Source organism: Papaver somniferum, chromosome 1, assembly GCF_003573695.1.
Source record: "Papaver somniferum cultivar HN1 chromosome 1, ASM357369v1, whole genome shotgun sequence".
NCBI lineage: Eukaryota > Viridiplantae > Streptophyta > Magnoliopsida > Ranunculales > Papaveraceae > Papaver > Papaver somniferum.
This window is the reverse complement of record NC_039358.1, coordinates 194706583-194715092: the sequence shown is the minus strand read 5'-3', so window position 1 is coordinate 194715092 and position 8510 is coordinate 194706583.

The window sequence follows — 8510 nt, the reverse complement described above, 5'->3', positions numbered from 1 at the left end:
AAAAACATATTCCAAACACTGATATATAGACCCCTAGACTACCGATTACAGGAGATTGCTTCTGATTATTATTTAAAACTACCGATTATTGTTTTGGATACCGATTATAAAAGGGCATATTAGTCGAAACATCCACAAATTAATCGGTAACTACTTAGTCTAAATTTCCTACTGATTATTGTTTAACTACCGATTGTGGTGTTGGCTACCGATTATAAAAGGGCATATTAGCCATTTTAAAAAAATCGGAGATAAGGGGTAGCTTAGATTTACGCTTGGGTGACCTTTTTTTGTCTTTTTGTGTCTCCCCTAATTCTTTTGGGGTCGCCCCTAAAAATGCCAGGCAATAATTCACTTTGGCACAGAAGATTGGGTCATACTTCTGCTTTAGTACCTAGCAAGATTGTTTCTACTTCTTCTATTCAGCTTGATTCAGCTGATGAATGTCTTTGTGAGGCCTTCCAGATGGGAAAGAATCAAAAACTTCATTTTTTCTTATCCAAAAGTAGTATTCAACATCACCTCTGCACTTGATACACTGTAACATTTGGGTCCAGCTCCAAATTCTTCTTCTCTAGGATTTAAGTATTATATCTTATTCATAGATGACTTCTCAAGATATCATTGGATTTGTCCAACGAAGAGCAGAATAGAAAATCTAGCTTGTTTTCAACATTTCAAGATTACATCTGAAAATATATTATCTACATCAATAAAATTCTTTCAGTGTGACAATGCACTTGAAATAGTTAAGGGAAAATTGAAGGAGTATTTGGATGAGTCTGGGATAATGTATAGAGTTTTATGTCCTCATCTTCATCAACAACAAGGTCTTTCTGAGCGTAAGCATAGATGAAACACATTATGATTTCAAGCTTCTCTTCCAAAGTCATTATGGTACGATTCTTTTCTAACTGCTTCATACATCATCAACAGACTTCCTACAAGGGTACTTCATTTTCAATCCCCTTATGAAGTACTTTCTAATACATTACCCGATTACTCATTCTTTAAAGTTTTTGGATGTTATTGTTGTCCAATTTAGAACCATATAGAGCAGATAAACTAAGTGCTGAATGAAAAGTGTGTGTTCTTAGGATGCAGTCCAATTCACAAGGAATATAAATGTTATGATTTAGAAACTAAAAAAACTTATATATCAGTTCATGTGAACTTTGATGAAGCTTGTTTCCCTTTTGATGCAAATTCTTGCACTACTACTGTCACTGAAGATATCTCTAAAAACTCTACTGCTGCATCAAATTTAGCTCCTTCTTCAAATGACACTGTTATTCCACAGAAACCTTCTTCTTCAGTTGATACTCCTATTGTTTCTACATCTCCAGTAACTACAAGATCAAGAACTGGTATTTCCAAGGCAAAACAATTACCTTCTGATTTTATTTCTCACTGTATAGTAAGATATCCATTGCATACTGCTTTTGCTGCTACAATCACCTCACAATAACTTAACTATATGGTAGTAGAACAAGTTATTGTTGAATCACAAAGAATGGGACGAAGAGCTTTGTGATTACTTTTTATATCTTACCTATCGGAGATAAATCTCGAGCAAATCTTAGAGAAGATAGTACCCAATACAATAGAACAAGTAAGATCAGAACACACAACTACAAAGAAAATAATTGGGTCTAGCTTCAGAATCCCAATGAAATCTTTAAGTCGTTAACCTATAATGGTTTTAGGAAAAATCTAGGTTAAAGGAGAATTGACTCTAGTCGCAACTAGTATCACATAGGAGGTGTGGGGATTAAGTTTGCTTAAAACCAAAGCTAAGTTTGCTTAAAACGAAAGCAATATCTATCCACCGTTAGATGGTCTTAGTTTATTACACACAAATGAAATATACCTTCATTTAGATATGGGAAACCGTACTTAAACGTGTATATTGAGTTGGCTCAACAATAGTTAACCGAAGTTAGCCATATGAATACTTTTCTATTAACCACATTCATCTAACACTTCTAGATAAAATAATAATCAAATGAATCTAAGTGTGTTACTTATAGAGTTGTTCAATTGTTTATATTCTCATAGAAGTATATAAGACACAATTGAAACAAAACCTGATTTGATTCAGGAGAATCAATTCATGAGTATGCATGAATTGTATTTGCAAAGATTGCATTCCTTATTTATATATATGTATTTGTTCATGAGTATTAAATCATACTCAACCGATTTTAGAACATAAACCAACTTAGTTTACAAACGGGTAAGCAAACTTAAGTTCCGGACATTGGTCACATTCGACAGTTCGTAAACGGGTATGCATACTGTCGTTCCAGACCACAACTAAGGTGAAACCGTTTTCAAACGGGTATGCAAACTTGGTTCCTGGACTTTGATAGTAAAAACCGTTCGCATACTAGTATGCATAATGTGCTATATCTTGACAATGGTTATTTGTTCTAAGCTCCCATTTCAGTGATTGAAACATCTTTAGAAGACGACAATAGCTGTCTCACGCAAACTATTAGCTTATAAGTAATTTTCAAGTGATCGAATGATCAATACGAAACATTCAGAGTCTATATCAAATGACTGTCTCAAACAAATCATGTAAAATGCTTCAAGAAAATTTTCACATGATCATCTTTTGACTCATTGGTTAGTTTCCAACAAATACTAAACTCGTCAAGAATAATGATGAACGTAGTTAAAGAAAAAAGCTTTCCAACACATATTTCGAGAAAGATATAAGCCAGTTAAACTCAGCTCGAAATATCAAATGTGTATAATATAAAGTCTATATAGCTATACGACTTAGTATCAATAAGAGAGAGAATAGAATAGACTTCTAAGTGATAGATAAGTTTTAGTCTCCACATACCTTTTGTTGATGAAGTTCCTCCAAGCTCTCCTCAGTAGATCTTCGTCTTCAATCGATGAACATGGTGAAGTCTAAAGCTTAACTACACATTCGATCCTAGTCCGAGACATAGCTGTAAATACCCTCAAGCTCGTCAACGTTATTAGACTATCCAAGAGACGTATTAGCCGATAATAACTCGATTAGTTTAACATGAACGTTAATTAATAAAAATTAATCTGACAACAATTTAGATACGAAACTAGTATCATTGAATAGGTATCAAAAAGTTAGGCGGAATGGACTACTCGAACGTATTAATCGGATATCGGACGAAGAAGATATTATCATATTTGTTTGAAGGGAAAAATAATCTTTTTGTCTTTGGACCGACTGGGGATGCCCTTATCCTCTATTGGGTGTATTATTATTTTGGCTTGGCCTTATCGACACCAAACCGTGAAGATAAATCATATATCTTTCTTATTCTTTCATATCTTCTTTATTCTTCTTCTTCTTATTCTTCTTCTCTTCTTCTCATGTTCTTCCTTCTCCGTCGATTTGAGAAAACAGATCGGTGATTCTATGATTGGTAGAAGGTGTAAAAGATCATGGATTAGCTGTTAGTGGTGATGTTGTTATCTGTTGTTGATTCAGATATGAAGAAGGTAATGAATTATGAGTTAGGGTTTTAGTTGAGGCTCAAAGAGGAATTAGAAGATGAAGATGACAGTTTAGAGGATTGAACTAGGTTGGGTTTATTACGAATTAGAATATAAGGTTGAATAGCGATTTGAATTTGATATTCGAGTTTCTGAGTTTGATTCAGAAATAAGTTCGAAGATGAAATTAAACTCAGAGAAGATGGAATTGACGTTCAAGAGGGATGATTGAAGATGGGTTTTGTGTTGAATATCAGTTGTAGCTATTGTTGGGGAAGAATCAGCGAATTAGGGTTCTTGGGTTTGGAACTTAGTTGAGGAAGATGAGATGGATGTTCAAGAAGAACGATTGGAGATGAGTACTGTGTTAATTAAACAGATGAAGTAGGAATTTCATATTGAGGTGGAGCGGCTGTAAAAGATTATGGGTTGTATTTAAGGTAATTCTTCCTCAGTAAATTGTACTGTGTTAGGATGTGTTATCAAATAGAAGTAAATACTGTTTGAGTTCTGAATAGAAGAATGATATGGTTGATGTTGATAATTTAAGATGTTTGAGTAGATAGAAATTATAAATTGTGTATGATTCAAGGACAGGAAGGTGGATTTGGTTATGTTGGTGAATTTTAATAGTTGTAGCAGAGGATTTGGTTTAGTGATACCACAAACTATTGGAGCTTGAATACGAATTTGGGTTATGAATGTTATTATAGTTGGAATTGAAATAAGCAATTAAGTGGTGAGTCTATGGATTCTGTGTGTGTATGTGTTGGTGCTTTGAAATGGCAGTGCCGGGGTAGACTTGCTGTTGGGGGATTTGAACTATAGGGAGATGTTAATGTTGGTGATAGTCGCAGATATGAGATGGTAATATGATCAGTTGCTAGTGATGAAAAGATTCATACTATGTTAGTAGTTTGAGAATGAAATTAGACGATGTAGGATAAGTACAATGGTGCTATGCATTGTAGATGCAGAGCACCCTGCAAGTGCAGAACATGGATATTGGAGTTAGACTTGAGCTGAGATGGGTAGTGATTCAACTGGTGTAAGAAGAATGAGATAGTAAAGATGTACATAATGGTAACTGTATGGTTGTAGATGGCAGCTTCAGTGAAGGCTTGCATCTGATGTTGCAGTTAGACTCTACTCACAACGACCGATTCAAAGGATGAACCAGTGGGTCGTGGATCTCGAGGTAGGCGTGGCTTGTCATCAAAAGAGGTGGGAATCAATAACGAACTCTCTTGTATTCATTATTGTTTTACAAATCAATCTTGGTGTTGTGAAATTCATACATATCTTTGTGTGATTTGTGTAGTATGAGATGTGTACCGACACAATATCAATATTCTAATGAGTGTGGTTAGCACGAATATTATTCTTCCTTTATACCAGTATTCTAATGAGTGTGGTTAGCATGAATATTACCTAATGTGTGTGGTTAGAACGAATATTACTCTTCCCTTATGTGCAGAAACACACATCTCATACATGGATGTTTACTGTTATTTATGAATGTCTATGAAGAAGTTTCTACATTATGTTTTATTGTCTTTCCTTGTATTACCGACCTTCGATAAAACCTGCATTGTCTTCAAATCATATTAATCATTACTTGAAAGCTAGTTGTTATTCCTACGGGGCACCCGTTTTAGGGATGATGTGCTCACCCATTCCCACTTTCAGTTTCAGAGACAGATCAGAGTTGCGCAGCGGAAGCTTTGTGGCTTTGAGTCTTCTGTTATGTTTATTATGTTGTATATTCTATTTGCAAACCAAATGACTATTGTATATGTATCATTTGAGAGGAATTCTTATTTATATATTTCTGAGCGGGTTTCTGAGCGGGGTTAGTTTTTGGGTTAAGCTTTATAACAGATTTTTTAACTGAATGTTAAGTAAATGTTTTAGATTCTTAGTGCCTCTTTATTTAGTTAATCTCTTGGATTAGTCAGCTGCTAGCTTTGGGGGCGCTACAATAGCTATAAGTAGAATAGAAATCAAGACTTACAGTTTTGATCACCTAAACTTGACAAACAAGCTTGAGATAGCAACACTTGCGAATTCGACCCAGTAGTGCTCTAACAAATACATCATTAAAGGATAATGCCACATGGGATTTGGTACCAAATGATCCAAGATACAATGTATTGGGAAATAAGTGCGTATATAAGATAAAGTTGAATGCTGATGGTTCAGTAGAGAGATATGAAGCCAGACTTGTGGCAAAATGATTTAATCAGTTGGATGAAGTAGATTTTTTTGAGACATTTAGTCTTGTGGTGAAAGCTACAACTATAAGAGTTGTTTTAACACTTGCAATCTCAAGACATTGGTCCATCAAGCAGTTAGACATCAGTAATGCTTTTTTACATGGTTTTCTTAAGGAGGGTGCTTACATGGTACATCCTAAAGGGTTTGAAGATGTTGATCATCCAGACTACGTATGTAAACTAATAGAAGTTTTATGGGCTCAAACAGGCACCAAGTGCATGGTTTGAGAGATTCTGTGAGTCTTTCATTGATTTTGGATTCTTCAGATCAACATGTGATCATTCAATGTTCATCTATCAATATGCTGATACAACGACAATAATTTTACTATATGTTGATGACATCATTTTGGCTTGTTCATCTACTGGTCCCAGTGAGAAAGTTATTACATATCTTATGAAGATTTATCCATCTTAGGATCTTGGACCTCTAGATTATTTGTTGGTTACAGAAGCAACATTCCAAAACAATTTTGAGCAACTTTTATTGACTCAGAAGAAATATACTCTTGAAATGTTACAAAAGTATGATTTGCTCAACCGCAAACCATCTAAAACACCAGTTACAAAGGGTCCAAGATTGTCTACCTCTACTGGCGTACCTATGGAGGATCCTACTATGTACATAAGTTTGGTGGGTGGATTACAGTTCATTACTATGACAAGACCAGATATCTGCTTCAATGTGAATTATTGTTTCACATTTTATGCAATCCCCTACAGATGAACATCTTCTATTAGGTAAAAGAATCTTAAGCTACTTAAAGGTACACTTGGTTATGCAGGATATATTAGTTCAATTACTGCACACTCTGACTGGGAAAGATGCCCTAACACTAGAAGATCTACTTCAGGTATGTGTGTGTTCTTAGGTTCTTCTTTAGTGTCATGGTTTCCAAAGAAACTACCTACAATAGAAAAATCATCAGCAGAAGCAGAGTATAAGTCCTTGACAGTTGTTGTTGCAGAGGTGGTATGGATATCTTTCTTATTACCAGAGTTGGATGTTTCTTTCAATACTCCTTTCAAGCTTATGTATGATAATATTTCTACAAATAGTCTAGCTACAAATTCAGTTTTTCATGCTAGAACTAAGCATGTAGAGATTGACTACGATTTCATAAGAGAATTGGTCAATTATGGATTCTTGAAGTAAGTTATGTAGCTTCTGCAGATCAGCTAGCATATTTTTTTTCAAAAGGATTGTTTCATTCTGTTTTTTTATCCTTAGCTGGCAAGTTTATCTATTTACACTAGTATCAGTTTGATGGGGACTGTAAGGATTAATCTTAGTTGTAAGTGTGTGTACACACTAGTCATATCTATTTGTAAGTGTTGTTATACACACGAAAATTGTAACTGTCTCTTACAGCTGTTATAACAGAATGTTTTCTGTTATGTCTAAAACATCTCTGCATAAATACAGAGTTTGTCTGTAACTTTGTATTGTTTTCTTCTGATGAGAAAAGATTAATAAAAATCGAAAATGATACCTTACAGCGGGTTCGCCACCGAGGGTTGTCCCAACTAGAGCTGCACAAGACTCAACCCTCTTACCCGAACCTTCCCTTACTCGATGAACCAGTATATTTTTAAATCGAACCCTCCTGTAGCGGGTTGGTAGTTGGTTATGAATATAAAAACCCGATATAGATGGGTTTATAGTTGGTTATGATTTTAAACCCGCCCGAAAAACCCGAAAAACCCGATAGTTCGTTTAAACCCGTTATATATGGAATCTCATCCATCTCTTTTAACTAACTAACTCTACTTCTAACCTGAAAATAACAGTACAAGTTGTGAGAGTGATCAGTGATGATCAGGGTAAGAGACGAGCTCCAACCATGTCCAACTGTCGAATTTATGCTAAAGATGTACAATTTTCAGAACACAAAAACAAATGTAAGGTTCGATGATAATCAAGGGCTTCCTTTCAATCCCATCTTCTCTAAGAGAGCTAATTTATACATGTTCTATTGGCTTATCATGAACTATGAATTATGCTCATAAACTGTTTGATCAAATTACTGAACCAGATCTTTTTATACGTATACAATTGATTTGAGGTTCAGCTGAGAGTTTTAAGCCATTCAAGTCTCTATTCATTTATAAAAGGATGATTCAAAAAGGCATTCAACCAGATAATTACACTTACCAGATTTTTCATGTGATTTAAGTAACTTTAGAAAACGGAAAAAAAATTTGATCTCGCGGCGCGGGATCAAAGTTGAACTCGCGGCTCCACAACTGTAGGATTTTGAAGATGTGACATCAGCAAACCATAAAGTTGGTCGTAGAGTTAACCACAGTGACATCACGTTTTTCTGAACAACTCATATATCTTCTGTATTTTGAAAAACGTATATCTTCTCTATTTTCTATATATCCGGATCTTCATACTCGTCACTTAATTTTGGCGCCAACAAGGTCTTTAGGCCAGAAACATTACCAAGATCAACAAGTGAATCATCAAATAACCAACATTTTCAGCTGCTGCTTGTTTTGTTGGCTTCAATGTCGAAAATCCTACTAAAACTGTTACCATCAATGGTCCATCATCCACCAGTATCATTACTAATCAATATAATATCCAACTTATCTTCACTCTAAATAAAGCTTCATGCAATTTGACGGAATGGAAACAACTTCGACTAACTGCATCACTTGTTAGCTATACAGTATACACTATGCAGTACTCTCAGTACTTTGTCTCTTGATCCAATATCTTGTCCCACAGTT